The sequence below is a fragment of the Loxodonta africana genome, chromosome 26 (genome assembly GCF_030014295.1).
Source record: "Loxodonta africana isolate mLoxAfr1 chromosome 26, mLoxAfr1.hap2, whole genome shotgun sequence".
Lineage (NCBI taxonomy): Eukaryota > Metazoa > Chordata > Mammalia > Proboscidea > Elephantidae > Loxodonta > Loxodonta africana.
The window spans coordinates 12,517,200-12,533,899 of record NC_087367.1 but is presented as its reverse complement, the minus strand read 5'-3'; positions in this window follow the sequence as shown (position 1 = coordinate 12,533,899).

Genomic DNA, 16,700 nt, shown 5'->3' with positions numbered 1-16,700 from the left:
TTCAGTACTTTCATGATACTGACTCCAGGCTGATTCATCTGGGGTATTATGCCAGGCACTTGCCATTTTCACCCATTCCATTTCTGATTATATTAAACTATAATTCATAACCACTTCTGGAGTATATCTCTCCAATCAAATGTTCATATCCCTTTAATATTTGGTCTAGATGAGGAACCACAAGTTAAACGCCTATGGCGGATGAGTAGGCAACGCAAATGTAACTGGCCCAGCATAGGACCAGTAGGAGTGCCAGGAGAAGTTTTGATGAACTGAAAATTGAAAGACACATGATCCTTCATAAGGGGGCAGTGCGGCCATATGGAAATCCTAGTGGTACTAAAAAAAAAAATACTAGATTTTATTATATTTCAAACAGAAGCGTAGAATACAGATTTTTTTTTTTTTTTTATTAAGCTTCAAGTGAACATTTACCATTCCAATCAGTCTGTCACATGTAGGTTTACATACATCTTACTCCCTTCTCTCACTTGCTCTCCCCCATTGAGTCAGCCCTTTCAGTCTCTCGTTCCGTGCCAATTTTGCCATCTTCCCTCTCTCTCTATCTTCCCATCCCCTCTCCAGTCAAGAGTTGCCTACACACTCTCCAGTGTCCACCTGATTTAGTTGCCTCACTCTTCATCAGCATCTCTCTCCCCCACACTGACCAGTCCTTTTCATGCCTGATGAGTTGTCTTCGGGGATGGTTCCTGTCCAGTGCCATCAGAAGGTCTGGGGAGCATTGTCTCTGGGATTCCTCTAGTCGCAGTCATACCATCAGGTATGGTCTTTTTATGAGAATTTGGGGTCTGTATCCCATTGGTCTCCTGCTCCCTCAGGAGTTGTCTGTTGTGCTCCCTGACAGGGTAGACATCGATTGTGGCCGGGTACCAACTAGTTCTTCTGGTCTCAGGATAATGTAGGTCTCTGGTTCATGTGGCCCTTTCTGTCTCTTGAGTTCTTAGTTGTCATGTGACCTTGGTGTTCTTCCTTTGCCTTTGCTCCAGGTGGGTTGAGACCAACTGATGTATCTTAGATGGCCACTTGTTGGCATTTAGGACCCCAGGCGCCACAATTCAAAGTGGGATGCAGAATGTTTTCATAATAGAATTATTTTGCCCATTGACTTAGAAGTCCCCTCAAACCAAGTTCCCCAGGCCCCAGCCCCTGCTCCGCTGACCTTTGAAGCTTTCATTTTATCCCGGAAACCTCTTTGCTTTTAGTCCAGTCCAATTAGGCTGACCTTCCTTGTATGAGTGTTGTCTTTCCCTTCACCCAAAGCAGTTCTTATCTACTGATTGATCAATAAATTATGAAATGTTTCAGAGATTCGTCACTGTTCTTTATCAATGCGTAGTATTCCATTGTGTGAATATACCACAATTTATTTACCCATTCATCCGTTGACGGACACCTTGGTTGCTTCCAGCTTTTTGCTATTGTAAACAGAGCTGCAATAAACATGGGTGTGCATATATCTGTTTGTGTGAAGGCTCTTGTATCTCTAGGGTATGCTCCGAGGAATGGGATTTCTGTGTTGTATGGTAGTTCTATTTCTAACTGTTTAAGATAACGCCAGATGGATTTCCAAAGTGGTTGTACCATTTTACAATCCCACCAGCAGTGTATGAGAGTTCCAATCTCTCCGCAGCCTCTCCAACATTTATTATTTTGTGTTTTTTGGATTAATGTCAGTCTAGTTGGTGTGAGATGAAATCTCATCGTAGTTTTAATTTGCATTTCTCTAATGGCTACTGATCGGGAGCATTTTCTCATGTATCTGTTGGCTGCCTGAATATCTTCTTTAGTGAAATGTGTGTTCATATCCTTTGCCCACTTCTTGATAGGGTTGTTTGTCTTTTTGTGGTTGAGTTTTGACAGAATCATGTAGATTTTAGAGATCAGGTGCTGGTCTGAGATGTCATAGCTGAATATTCTTTCCCAGTCTGTAGGTGGTCTTTTTACTCTTTTGGTGAAGTCTTTAGATGAGCATAGGTGTTTGATTTTTAGGAGCTCCCAGTTATCTGGTTTCTCTTCATCATTTTTGGTAGTGTTTTGTATTCTGTTTATGCCCTGTATTAGGGCTCCTAGGGTTGTCCCTATTTTTTCTTCCATGATCTTTATCGTTTTAGTCTTTATGTTTAGGTCTTTGATCCACTTGGAGTTAGTTTTTGTGCATGGTGTGAGGTATGGGTCCTGTTTCATTCTTTTGCAAATGGATATCCAGTTATGCCAGCACCATTTGTTAAAAAGACTATCTTTTCCCCAATTGACTGACACTGGTCCTTTGTCAAATATCAGCTGCTCATACATGGATGGATTTATATCTGGGTTCTCAATTCTGTTCCATTGGTCTATGTGCCTGTTGTTGTACCAGTACCAGGCTGTTTTGACTACTGTAGCTGTATAATAGCTTCTGAAATCAGATAGAGTGAGGCCTCCCACTTTCTTCTTTTTCAGTAATGCTTTGCTTATCCGGGGGTTCTTTCCCTTCCATATGAAATTAGTGATTTGTTTCTCTATCCCCTTAAAATATGACATTGGTATTTGGATTGGAAGTGCGTTATATGTATAGATGGCTTTTGGTAGAATAGACATTGTTACTATGTTAAGTCTTCCTATCCATGAGCAGGGTATGTTTTTCCACTTAAGTATGTCCTTTTGAATTTCTTGTAGCAGAGTTTTATAGTTTTCTTTGTATAGGTCTTTTACATCCTTGGTAAGATTTATTCCTAAGTATTTTATCTTCTTGGGGGCTACTGTGAATGGTATTGATTTGGTGATTTCCTCTTCGGTGTTCTTTTTGTTGATGTAGAGGAATCCAATTGATTTTTGTGTGTTTATTTTATAACCTGAGACTCTTCCAAACTCTTCTATTAGTTTCAGTAGTTTTCTGGAGGATTCCTTAGGGTTTTCCATGTACACGATCATGTCATCTGCAAATAGTGATAGCTTTACTTCCTCCTTGCCAATCTGGATACCCTTTATTTCTTTGTCTAGCCTAATTGCCCTGGCTAGGACTTCAAGTACGATGTTGAATAAGAGCGGTGATAAAGGGCATCCTTGTCTGGTTCCCGTTCTCAAGGGAAATGCTTTCAGGTTCTCTCCATTTAGAGTGATATTGGCTGTTGGCTTTGCATAAAAAAAATTTGCATAGATGCCCTTTATTATGTTGAGGAATTTTCCTTCAATTCCTATTTTGGTAAGAGTTTTTATCATAAATGGGTGTTGAACTTTGTCAAATGCCTTTTCTGCATCTATTGATAAGATCATGTGGTTTTTATCTTTTGTTTTATTTATGTGATGGATTACATTAATGGTTTTTCTGATATTAAACCAGTCTTGCATACCTGGTATAAATCCCACTTGATCAGGGTGAATTATTTTTTTGATGTGTTGTTGGATTCTATTGGCTAGAATTTTGTTGAGGATTTTTGCATCTATGTTCATGAGGGATATAGGTCTAAAATTCTCTTTTTTTGTAATGTCTTTACCTGGTTTTGGTATCAGGGAGATGGTAGCTTCATAGAATGAGTTGGGTAGTATTCCGTCTTTTTCTATGCTTTGAAATACCTTCAGTAGTAATGGTGTTAAGTCTTCTCTGAAGGTTTGGTAGAACTCTGCAGTGAAGCCGTCCGGGCCAGGACTTTTTTTTGTTGGAAGTTTTTTGATTACCGTTTCAATCTCTTTTTTTTGTTATGGGTCTATTTAGTTGTTCTACTTCTGAATGTGTTAGTTTAGGTAGGTAGTATTTTTCCAAGAATTTGTCCATTTCTTCTAGGTTTTCAAATTTGTTTGAGTACAATTTTACGTAGTAATCTGATATGATTCTTTTAATTTCATTTGGCTCTGTTGTGATGTGGTCCTTCTCGTTTCTTATTCGGGTTATTTGTTTCCTTTCCTGTTTTTCTTTAGTCAGTCTAGCCAATGGTTTATCAATTTTGTTAATTTTTTCAAAGAACCAGCTTTTGGCTTTGTTAATGCTTGCAATTGTTTTTCTGTTCTCTAATTCATTTAGTTCAGCTCTAATTTTTATGATTTGTTTTCTTCTGGTGCCTGATGGGTTCTTTTGTTGCTCACTTTCTATTTGTTCAAGTTGTCGGGACAGTTCTCTGATTTTGGCTCTTTCTTCTTTTTGTATGTGTGCATTTATTGATATAAATTGGCCTCTGAGCACTGCTTTTGCTGTGTCCCAGAGGTTTTGATAGGAAGTATTTTCATTCTCGTTGCTTTCTAAGAATTTCCTTATTCCCTCCTTGATGTCTTCTATAACCCAGTCTTTTTTCAGGAGGGTATTGTTCATTTTCCAAGTATTTGATTTCTTTTCCCTAGTTTTTCTGTTGTTGATTTCTAGCTTCATTGCCTTGTGGTCTGAGAAGATGCTTTGTAATATTTCGATGTTTTGGATTCTGCAAAGATTTGTTTTATGACCTAATATGTGGTCTATTCTAGAGAATGTTCCATGTGCACTAGAAAAAAAAGTATATTTTGCAGCAGTTGGGTGGAGAGTTCTGTATAAGTCAATGAGGTCAAGTTCGTTGATTGTTGTAAGTAGGTCTTCCGTGTCTCTATTGAGCTTCTTGCTGGATGTCCTGTCCTTCTCCGAAAGTGGTGTGTTGAAGTCTCCTACTATAAATGTGGAGGTGTCTATCTCACTTTTCAATTCTGTTAAAATTTGATTTATGTATCTTGCAGCCCTGTCATTGGGTGCGTAAATATTTAATATGGTCATGCCTTCCTGATCAATTGTCCCTTTTATCATTATATAGTGTCCTTCTTTATCCTTTGTGGTGGATTTAAGTCTAAAGTCTATTTTGTCAGAAATTAATATTGCTACTCCTCTTCTTTTTTGCTTATTATTTGCTTGATATATTTTTTTCCATCCTTTGAGTTTTAGTTTGTTTGTGTCTCTAAGTCTAAGGTGTGTCTCTTGTAGGCAGCATATAGATGGATCGTGTTTCTTTATCCAGTCTGTGACTCTCTGTCTCTTTATTGGTGCATTTAGTCCATTTACATTCAGCGTAATTATAGATAAATAAGTGTTTAGTGTTGTCCTTTTGATGCCTTTTCATGTGTGTTGTTGGCCATTTCATTTTTCCACATGCTTTTTTGTGCTGAGACGTTTTTCTTAGTAGCTTGTGAGATCCTCATTTTCATAATGTTTAACTTTGTGTTTGTTGAGTCGTTACATTTTTCTTGGCTTTTTTCTTGAGTTATGGAATTGATATTCCTTTTTGTGGTTACCTTATTATTTACTCCTATTTCTCTAAGTAAAAACCTAACTTGTATCGTTCTATATCGCCTTGTATCACTCTCCATCTGGCAGTTCAATGCCTCCTATATTTAGTCCCTCTTTTTGATTATTGTGATCGTTTATCTATTGATTTCCATATTTTCCTGTTATGTGAATTATTTTGTTTATTTATTTATTTTTTAGAATTAATCTTAATTTGTTTGTTTTTGTGCTTTCCCTATTTGAGTTGAGTTGATATCAGGACGTTCTGTTTTGTGACCTTGTATTGTGCTGGTACCTGATATTATTGGTCATCATTCCAAACAATCTCCTTTAGCATTTCTTGCAGTCTTGGTTTAGTTTTTGCAAATTCTCTAAACTTGTGTTTATCTGTAAATATCTTAATTTCTCCTTCATATTTCGGAGAGAGTTTTGCTGGATATATGATCCTTGGTTGGCAGTTTTTCTCATTCAGTGCTCTGTATACGTCGTCCCATTCCCTTCTTGCCTGCATGGTTTCTGCTGAGTAGTCTGAACTTATTCTTATTGATTCTCCCTTGAAGGAAACCTTTCTTTTCTCCCTGGCTGCTTTTAAAATTTTCTGTTTATCTTTGGTTTCGGTAAGTTTGATGATAATACGTCTTGGCGTTTTTCTTTTTGGATCAATCTTAAATGGGGTTCGATGAGCATCTTGGATAGGTATCCTTTCGTCTTTCATGATGTCAGGGAAGTTTTGTGTCAGGAGTTCTTCAACTATTTTCTCTGTGTTTTCTGTCCCCCCTCCCTGTTCTGGGACTCCAATTACTCGCAAGTTATCCTTCTTGATAGAGTCCCACATGATTCTTAGGGTTTCTTCATTTTTTTAAATTCTTTTATCTGATTTTTTTTTTCAGCTATGTTGGTGTTGATTCCCTGGTCCTCCAGAAGTCCCAGTCTACATTCTAATTGCTCGAGTCTGCTCCTCTGACTTTCTATTGCATTGTCTAATTCTGTAATTTTATTGTTAATCTTTTGGATTTCTACATGCTGTCTCTCTATGGATTCTTGCAACTTATTAATTTTTCCACTATGTTCTTGAATAATCTTTTTGAGTTCTTCAACAGTTTTATCAGTGTGTTCCTTGGCTTTTTCTGCAGTTATCCTAATTTCATTTGTGATATCTTTAAGCATTCTGTAAATTAGTTTTTTATATTCTGTATCTGATAATTCCAGGATTGTATCTTCATTTGGGAAAGATTTTGATTCTTTTGTTTGGTGGGTTGGAGAAGCTGTCATGGTCTGTTTCTTTATGTGGTTTGATATGGACTGCTGTCTCCGAGCCATCACTGGGAAACTAGATTTTCCAGGTAATCAGCTGGTACGCTGGCTCCCAGTTCTGAAAACGGTTGCTGTCTGCCCGTATTTGTTCGTTTTCCGTCTCTAAGTCTGTGTTTGTTGTTCAGAGTTCGTAGATTGTTATGTATGTGATCGATTCACTTGTTTTTCCGAGTCTTTGTTGCAAGAGGGATCCGCGGTAGCGTCCACCTAGTCCGCCATCTTGGCCCCCAGAATACAGATTTTTTAATGAATGCTTACAGTTTTCAAATTTTGCGAACTGTTTCAAATAAATTAAAATATTGTGTAGATTCTCAGTCTAGATTCCCTAATGAAGACGGTATCTTGGTATCATATCTAGAGTTGTATCCTTTCACCATATTCAATCTCTATACTGAGCAAATAATCAGAGAAGCTGGACTATATGAAGAAGAATGTGGTATCAGGATTGGTGGAAGATTCATTATCAACCTGCAATATGCAGATGACACAACCTTGCTTGCCGAAAATGAAGAGGACTTGAAGCACATACTGAATGAAGATCAGGCTACAGCCTTCAGTATGGATTACACTTCAATATTAAAAAAAAAAAAAGAAATCCTCACAACTGGACCAGTAAGCAACATCATGATAAGAGGGGAAAAGGTTGAGGTTGTCCCAAGGATTTCATTTTACTTGGATCCACAATCAACACCCATTGGAGCAGCAGTCAATAAATCAAATGATGTATTGCATTGGTCAAATCTGCTGCAAAGGACCTCTTTAAAGTGTTAAAAAGCAAGGATGTCACTTCGAGGACTGACCCAAGCCATGGTATTTTCAATTACCTGATATGCCTGTGAAAGGCTAGTAATGAGAATTTGGGCTCTTATTCTACAGGAACTATTTCTTAGAGCTGGAGACCCAACAGGCTCATTAAACGAGGCCTGAATTTTCTTTCAACAGCTGCCCCAAATTTCTTACCCCATCTCTAATCAACTGTCCTAACCTTGAGAGGCAGACTTGAAAATGAAAAGTGATGAGGGGAGATGGGCCTCTCTTGCTGTTCTTGGGCCCCTCTTCAGCACCAGCTGACATCTCTCTTTACTTCTGAAAGCTCTATCTATTCTGATGAGGTATGAAAGATCCCATAGGCACAGTGTGGAGTCCACAGATTAGTAAGCCTTGCAGATGTCATTAAGGCAATGTTCCCAGCCAGTATAACAAATGTAGTCAGCAGGAGACCCAGAGAATTAAGTTCATGGAGGGAATTGTAGTAGTCTTATTATCCAGTTTAACAATTTAGGGGCCACAAAATCGCATATCATCACCACTCCCTTCCCGCAAAGGTTTTTCCCTTCTCTTTCAAGATCTGCCACTGAATCATCTCACAACCTGCTTTAATGACAGTGGATATGGGATTCAGCGTGGTTTTATAATAAAGCTGCAGCTGCCAGGCTTGTCTAAAGAATTACAAGGTCTCTTTTCCAAGCACAGTAAAATGAATATCACATCAAAAGTAACACCCAGGATTTTAAATAAAGAGTTCTTGGATACAACTCATGAGGAGCCAATATCTCTTTCAGCCTTTCTTCCAAAGTGATTCCTGAGCCCTGAGACAATGCCTTTGGGTGAAGTAGAATAAGAGGCCAGGATCTGCTTAAGGTAGAACTGTACCTGTGGCCTCCCTCTTCAGTAAGCCCAGCTGACACCTTACAGCCATGAGCAGCCAGCACACCACGCAGCTCAGTGCCTCACCAATTAGAGATGTTGAGTGAGTGGGAGGAGGGTTGGCCAGGTGAATAATTACAAGTTTCCCTTTTGCTCTGCAGATCTTGGAGGGAACCAGTTAATGTCCTCTTGGGTCATTTGAATCCACCAGGCGCTTCTTGGAAATCCTACGGGGGCAGTACTACTCTTTCCTATAAAAAAAAATATAGGTCACTATAAGTCTGAATAGGAAAACTTGGTGTTGTAGTGGTTAAGAGCTACAGCTGCTAACTAAAAGTTGGTAGTTCGAATCCACCAGGCATTCCTTGGAAACCGTATAGGGCAGTTCTGCTCTGTCATATAGGGTCACTGTGAATCGGAATGAACTCGACCGCAACTGGTTTTTTTGAGTCTGAGTTGACTCAATGGTAACAGGTTTGGTTCTTTTGGGGGGGTGGTGTGGGGGAGGCTTGCTTGTTATTGTGTCTTTACTTTGCAAACTCCCATCAAGATTGTGATGCATCCCAGAGAGGGATTTTCATTTACCAACATAAAAACCAGGAAATCTACTTTTGTTTTTGTTTTCAGTCAAATTGGAGCAATTGATAAGGACACTTTTGAATCGGTAGGCCACTAGAGCATATTACTGTACGACACCCGGCGCGCTGTGAACTTCAACCCCGATTTGCTTTTTAGTGAGTCTTGCTGCTACCTATGCGGCAGTTAGTACTAATTGCAACTTTAATTATTTTATAATTAAACAAGTACCAATAAGTGGCTGGATGTGTTCTCACATTACGGAGAAACAAAGACACAGGCTCTTCTTGACCATATCTTCTCCTCCTGGGCCATTTCATATAATTAAAGTCTAGGAGGTTCAGGACTAATTCCAATACTTGAATAATTTATCGTATATTTAACAGACAAGCTGTACTTTTTACTTATTGAAGGTACAATTAAAAACACACGAAACTTTAATTCATATAATGTTTAATTGGTAGGTTTAAAGCCAATTATGGTACCAAAGTACTCTTTTCCTCAATTTTGACTCCTACACTATTTTTCATGGAAAATGTTAAATTAAAAGAAATTGTCATCAAGTTTTAGGAAAAGCTGTCACTGAACCTAGCAGGTGGTATCTGTTAGCAAAGTTAAGTTCACTTAAGGAAAATCGTTCCAATGGAATCATATCTTGATAACCACTTTCAGGCAAAATGTGATTGCGCTCACACACACACGCACACGTGCATACGCACACACACAGTGTAATATTCTATACTAAAAGCTAAAGCATACACCCAAGCCAGAATACTGGAAAGTATCAAAAAGGAAAAAGTAACCTACCTATAGTGAAATAAATGTGAGTTAACACTTACATGATGTCTTACTTGCTTAGTGCTACCACATCGGAAATACTACAAGTAGATGACTTTAAAGAACAGAAATTTATTTTCTCACGGTTCTGGAGGCCAGAAGTCCAAATCAAGGTCTCCGCTGTGTTGTTTTGTTCCTTGTCAGTAGGCCTGTGTTTTCCTTTGTTCCTTGGCATTCCTTCGCTTGTAGACAATTCTCGCATGGTGTCTGTCTTGCCCTGCATGTGTATCGCTGTGTCCCTTCTGGTCTTTTCATAACTCTGAATTGATTAGATTTAGAATCCAGCCTACATGACCCAGTTAATGTAACAAAAGAAAAAACCCTGTTTCCAAACAGGATCACATCCACAGGTACGAGGGCCACGAATCCAACATATATATATATATATATATATATATATATATATATATATATATATGTGTGTGTGGGAGTGAGCAAGATTCAATCCATAACACACAAAAATTACATTGGCAATCTTAGAAACAATGAAAGAAAAAGATAAATCTATCCTTAAAACACAACACCAGGCAGTGTTTTGTTCTGTGGTACATAAGATCTCTATGAGTAGGAACCGACTTGACGTTACCCAACAACAACAAAGCACAGGATTACTCAGTTTACAGTTTTTAATGTTTCTGAATAGTTTCTCCTCCCCATTCTTGGTCCTTTTTTCCTTCCCAGGAGGCCTTTTGCTTCTAATAAAAAAAAAAAAATCCAATCTAGCAGTAATTGTTGAACCCTTTCTCTGACATATGGACATTATCTCTGCCCCTTTATCTTTCAGTATATCAAGGGAGAGAGCTGTAGTTGCAACTTACGGTCTTAATCAAAGTAATTTTAAAACATAATTTTCTTTCCTCTGTCTTATTTTCTCTAATTACTTATTCTTTCTATACTTCTTCAATAAAGACTAAGATATCTTGTACAAGAGAATAAGGATGGTGTACAACTGACATGAAATGGATTAGAAATTGTGATGGTTAATTTTATGTGTCAATTTGGCTAGGCTGTGATTCCCACTGGTTTGGCCAGATACTGTACTGGTTGCTGTTCCATAAGGTAATATAATCACTGCCCATGATGCGATCTGAGGTGACCAACCAATCAGTTGAATGAGGAGTTTCCTTGGGGGTGTGGCTTGCCTCCAGAGATAAATGGCTTGCTCTCTCCACCCTGTACTCTTCTAGTTGCCAAACTCCAGATCTTGGGTAATGAGCCTGCAGAAGTCTCTGACCTGCCACCTGACCCTCAGATTTTTGATTCACCAGCCTGCAATTCCGTGAGCCAGTAGAGTTCTCCAGCCTGCCACACGAACTATTGATTTTGGACTTGCCAGTACCCACAATTGTATAAGCTATTTCCAGTAAGTAAATCTCTCTCTCTCTATGTATATATACTTAAATATATGTAGACCCTGGATTTCTGTCTCAAAACCTTAGAACCATCTCTTTATTCTGGTGTTCTAAGATTTTACAGCGTGCTTTTTTGTGTGTCTTTCTTCATTCATTTTGCTGGACTCTCAGTGAGTACTTTAATCTGGAGCCACCCGCCTTTCATTTTTGGAAAACTTTCTTGTATAATTTCTTTGATAATTTTCCTCTCATCATTTTTTCTAGAACTTCTATTAATACGGTAAAAGTTGAAGGAGATTCAAATGAAGCTTCGTTAGTTACAGAATCTAAACTCTAAACATTGACGTGAGAGGAGACTGATGCCAGCGGTTAGCCTAAGAGTTGGTATATATTTGTTGCAGGCTGTGAAGTTTATTAAAATGAAATCTTATTATTTGTTTCAAAATTTCAAAAGGTGAAGGCTAAAATTGCCCACATAACATAAATTTCCAAAGTTTATTATTTGCATAGTATGTTCATGTAAGCAAGAAGAAAGTTTGTTTGACTATGATGAGTTGCTAGAAAAGGATAAAATTAGGTTATAGGTATGAAGAAACTGTCTGAGAAGGTTTATATTCAGGTACCGTGTTCCTTACCTGCCAGTGCTGCCATCTCAGTTGCTGGGAGTATGGGCTATTAGTTAACAGCCACTCCTTGGAAACCCTATAGGGGCAGTTCTACTCTGTCCTATAGGGTCGCTAAGAGTCAGAATCAACTCGATGGCAGTGGGTTCGGTTTGGTTGGTTTTCTATTTGCTAGTGTTAAACACTCTGCAAGAATGACTCATTTCAGTATCACAATAACCCTGTAAAATAATATTATTATTCTTACTTTGCAGCAATAAAACTGAGCAGAGAGTAATGGCCAAGGTCACAGAGCTTCTCCATAACATGATGGAATTTGAATTCTGGCAATTTGGCCCTAAGGCCTTTGTCCACTACGCTACTGTTCCTTTAATATTGTATCACTTGCTATTTTTCCAAATCTACATTAGGCTTGTGGTTATGAATATCTCTGAGCTTTATTGAAAATGGAACTCCTGTTTCTAATCCTATTTGAGGGTAAATTTCAAGAGGAAGAAGTCACTTGGTATTTATCAGTTCCTTCTGTGGTTAAACTTTTAGGCTAGGAGAAGTGATTTTCCTACAATCCTAACACCTACTTAGAGGTAAAACTTTGAAAAAAAGAATAAAGCCAACTGGCTATAAGTATTAATTTCTCCAGGGCTGTTGATATCCTCTCACAGTCTGGGCAAGTTGCCTGATTTGTTTTTAACAGCTTTATTGAGGAACAATTATATTTAGTTATATAAATAAATTATAAATAAGCTATATATTTAAAGAGTGCAATATGACACATGGACACATCCCTGAAACTATCACCACACTGTAGATAATACCACTACAATAGTTCCCATGCCTCCTTCTTCCCCGTCAACTCTTTCCTTCCTGGGGCCCATCTCCAGGAAACTGACTTGCTTTCTCTCACTAATGATTGGTTTGAATTTTCTAAAAATGAAATTAGGAATAATAAAATATAGTTTTTAAATCTTTTTTTCCTCAGCATAACTCTTTTGAGTCATCTATATTTTATATTTTTGTATATATCAATAGTTTACAGCTTTTTATTGCTAATAGTATTCCATCATATGGATATACCATGTTTTTTAATCCTTTCATCTGTTGACAGATATTTGGGTTGGTTCCAGTTTTTAGCTATTACAGATAAAGCTGCTATGAACATTTGTGTCTGAGTCTTTTTATGAACACCTACTTTTATTTCACTTGAGTAAACACATGTGTCATGGATTGAATTGTGTTCCCCCAAAACATGGGTCAACTTGGCTAGGCCATGATTCCTAGTATTCTGTTGTTGTCCACCATTTTGTGATCTGATGTGATTATCCTATGTGTTGCAAATCCTAACCTCTATGATGCTAATGAGGCAGGATTAGAGGCAGTTATGTTAATGAGTCAGGATTTAATCTACAGAATTAGGTTATATCTTGAGTCAATCTCTTTTGAGATATAAAAATGAATCAAACAGAGAGGAGAGGGACCTCATACCAGCAAGAAAGAAGTGCCAGGAGAAAAGTACATCTTTTGGAGCCAGAGTCCCTGCACTGAGAAGCTCCTAGACTAGAGGAATGTTGACGACAAAGACCTTCGCCCAGAGTTGATAGAGAAGGAAAGCCTTCCCCTGGAGCTGATGCCCTGAATTTGGACTTGTAGCCTCCTAAACTATGAGAGGGAAACCCTGGTGGTGTAGTGGCTAAGTGCTGCAGCTGCTAACCAAAGGGTCAGCAGTTTGAATCCACCTGGCAATCCTTGGAAACTCTATGGGGCAGTTCTGCTCTGTCCTATAGGGTCGCTATGAGTCAGAATTGACTCAACGGCACTGGGTTTGTTTTGTTTGTTTTAAACTATGAAAGAATAAAGTTCTGTTTGTTAAAACCATCCATTTGTGGTATTTCTGTTATAGCAGCTCTAGATAACTAAGACAACATGTGAGTGGAATTGCTGGATTATATGACATATACATTTAACTTTTTAGAAAATTGCTACACTGTTTTTCAAAATGATTATTCCATTTCACATTCCCAGCAGCAGTGTATGAGAATTTCATTTTATCAGCACTCTCACCAACATTTGGTATGATCAGCCTTCTAATTTTAGACATTCTAATAAGTGTGGAAAGGCCCTGGGTTGTCCAAATGGTCAACGTGCTTGACTGCTAACAGAAAGGTTAGAGGTAGGAGCTTCACTCAGAGGTGCCTCAAGAAGAAAGCCCTGATGATCTTCTTTTAAAGAAGCAGTCATTCAAAACCCTGTGGAGCACATTTCTACTCTGACACACGTGGAGTGTGCACATATTCGAATTGACCGGACAGCAACCGCTTTTTACTGGTTTAGTATTTCAATGAGACTTTAATTTGCCTTTCCCAAATGACTAATGATATTAAGCACATTTTCATGTACTTATTTCCCATCTATATATTTTCCTTCATGAAATGTTTGTTGACTTTTTTTTCCCATTTTTAATTTTAATTTTTTTCATACCATTGAGATTTGAGAGTTCTGTTTTCTCAATACAAGTCTTTCATCAGATATATGATTGGTAAATGTTCTCTTTCACTCTATGGTTTATTGTTCATTTTTATTAATGATGTCTTTCTAAGAACAGTTCTTAATTTCGATGAAATCAGATTTAGAAAGTGTTTTTTTATTACTCATAACTGGATATTTTATATAAGAATTATCTGCCTATTTCAAGTCTACAGATTTTTTTCCTGTTTTCTTCCACAATTTTTATAGTTCCATTCTGCACGTTAAGAAGTAAGGGTTGAAGTCCATTTTTTTTGCATATGAATATTAAATTGTTTCAACTATCAGGTTTTGCAAAAAATTGTTTTGCAAAAACTACCCTTTCTTTACTGGTTTGCAGTTGCAACTTAGTCGAAAATCAGTTGAACATGTATGTGTGGGTCTCTTTTGGACTGTCTGTTCTATTCCATTATTTTATTTGCCTATCTTGACACCAATATCTCACTATCTTAATCACTGTGGTTTTAGAATAAGTCTTGAAGTTGGGTAGCATGAGATCTCCAACTTTGTTCTTCTTCAGAGATGTTTTGGCTATTCTAGGTTCTTTGTATTACCATGTACATTTTAGAACCAGTTTGTCAATGTTTAAAAAAAAAAAAACCTCCTGGGATTCTGATTGAGACTGTGTTCTGTGTTGACTCTATACATCAACTGGGGAAAATTGACATTTTAGCAGTATTGAGTCTTTCAATCCATGATCTTTCTATACGTTTAAGTCTTCTTTAATTTCTCACAGAAATGTTTTGTAGTGTTCTGTTACGAGTCTTACACATTTTTGGTCAGATTATTCCTAAATATTTCAGATTTTTTTATGTTATTGTAAATGATGTTTTTCATTTTTAATTTTGCATTATCACTGACAAAAATGTAATAAAATCGATTTTGATGTTGATTTTATATTTTGCTAAACTTGCCTATAAATTTTAGTTTCTTTAAATATATTCCATAGGATTTTCAACATAGATAATCAAGTAGTTTGTGACTAAACATAATTTTACTTCTATTACTTAAAAACCCTACTATTACTTAGTTAAACTTAATTATTTTTTTTTTAGTTTATTCCTGGAAACCCTGTCAGTGCAGTGGTTAAGAGCTACAGCTGTTAAACAAAAGGTCAGCAGTTCAAACCCACCCACCAGGTGCTCCTTGAAACTCTATGGGGCAAGTTCAACTTTGTCATACAGGGTCGCTATAAGTCGGAATCAACTCGACGGCAATGGGTTTTTTTTTGTTTTTTTTTTTAATAGTTTATTCCTAGCACATTCATTAAAAATATATGGAAACTAAGGCCCAAAGAGAACTGAATTTGCCAGGTGCGTATTACCGCTGAAAAGTAGATTCAGAGTTGAACGTATGTCTACTGACATCCAATCTTGTATATTTTCCACAAATTATTACTGCCTCTCAGGAGCAAGACTCTTACTCAATGTGTCTTAAATAAAAAGACAAATACTCTTTTCTTGTTCCAAGAGATCTCAGAAAGGACAGCCCCTAACTCCCACCTTCAAGAATATTTTCACTAGTGATTTACCATCTTAAGTCAAATTTCTGCGGAATGTTTTAGGGATGGCTCACAAAGAACTTTGTTTTTTCTACTCCGAGGTCCCAGCTCAGGACCTAGCTGATTCAACTTTTTTTTTTTTTTTCCATAGGCTTCAGGGACTGAACTTATTTTCCTCACCTTTGGATGTTTCTGACCCCATTCTGTCCTTTGGTTCTTCTCGTAGCAAATCGGCCAGCAGTAAGAAGCTTTACTTTTACTTCCTTCTTCCTTAATGTCCTCAAGTAAAGCACACAGGCCCTTTTTATTTTAAGAAGTTAATGCTAATCACTATGAGGAAACAGATGGCAATAGCAAAAATAGCAGAACCAGGGAAGCTACAAAGGTTCTAGAAATTTTACAAAATTCTTACTGTTGTGCTCTCTGTCCATGGCTCTTAGCTCACCCTGAAGGGACAGCAATCAGCTTTTTGTTTACTGCTTCATTTGCTTGTGTGTGTGGCTAATCTACCTCCTTACTGACCTTTAACAAAGGACATAGCCCATAAGGGACACTCTGACCAGAGAATACAATAAACCCTGAAAATTCAATAAAGACAATCATTGTTGTTGTTGTTAGGTGCCATCAAACCCCTTCTGACTCACAGATACCCTATGTACAACAGAACAAAACATTGCCCTGTCCTGCGCCATCCTTACAATCTTTGCTATGTTTGAGCCCATGGTTGCAGTCACTGTGTCAGTCCATCTCTTTGAGGGTCTTCCTCTCCTTCACTTACCCTATACTGTACCAAGCACGATGCCCTTCTCAAGGACTGGTCCTCCCTGATAACATGTCCAAAGTATGTGAGACAAAGTCTTGTCATTCTTGCTTCCAAGGATTCTGGCTGTGCTTCTTCCAAGACAGATTGGTTCATTCTTCTGGCTATCCATGATATATTCAATATTCTTCACCAGCACCACAATTCAAAGATTTCAATTCTTCTTCGGTCTTCCTTATTCATTGCCCAGCTTTCACATGCATATGAAGTGACTAAAAATATCATGGCTTGAGTGAGGTGCGCACCTTAATGCTCAAGGTGCCGTCTTTGTTTT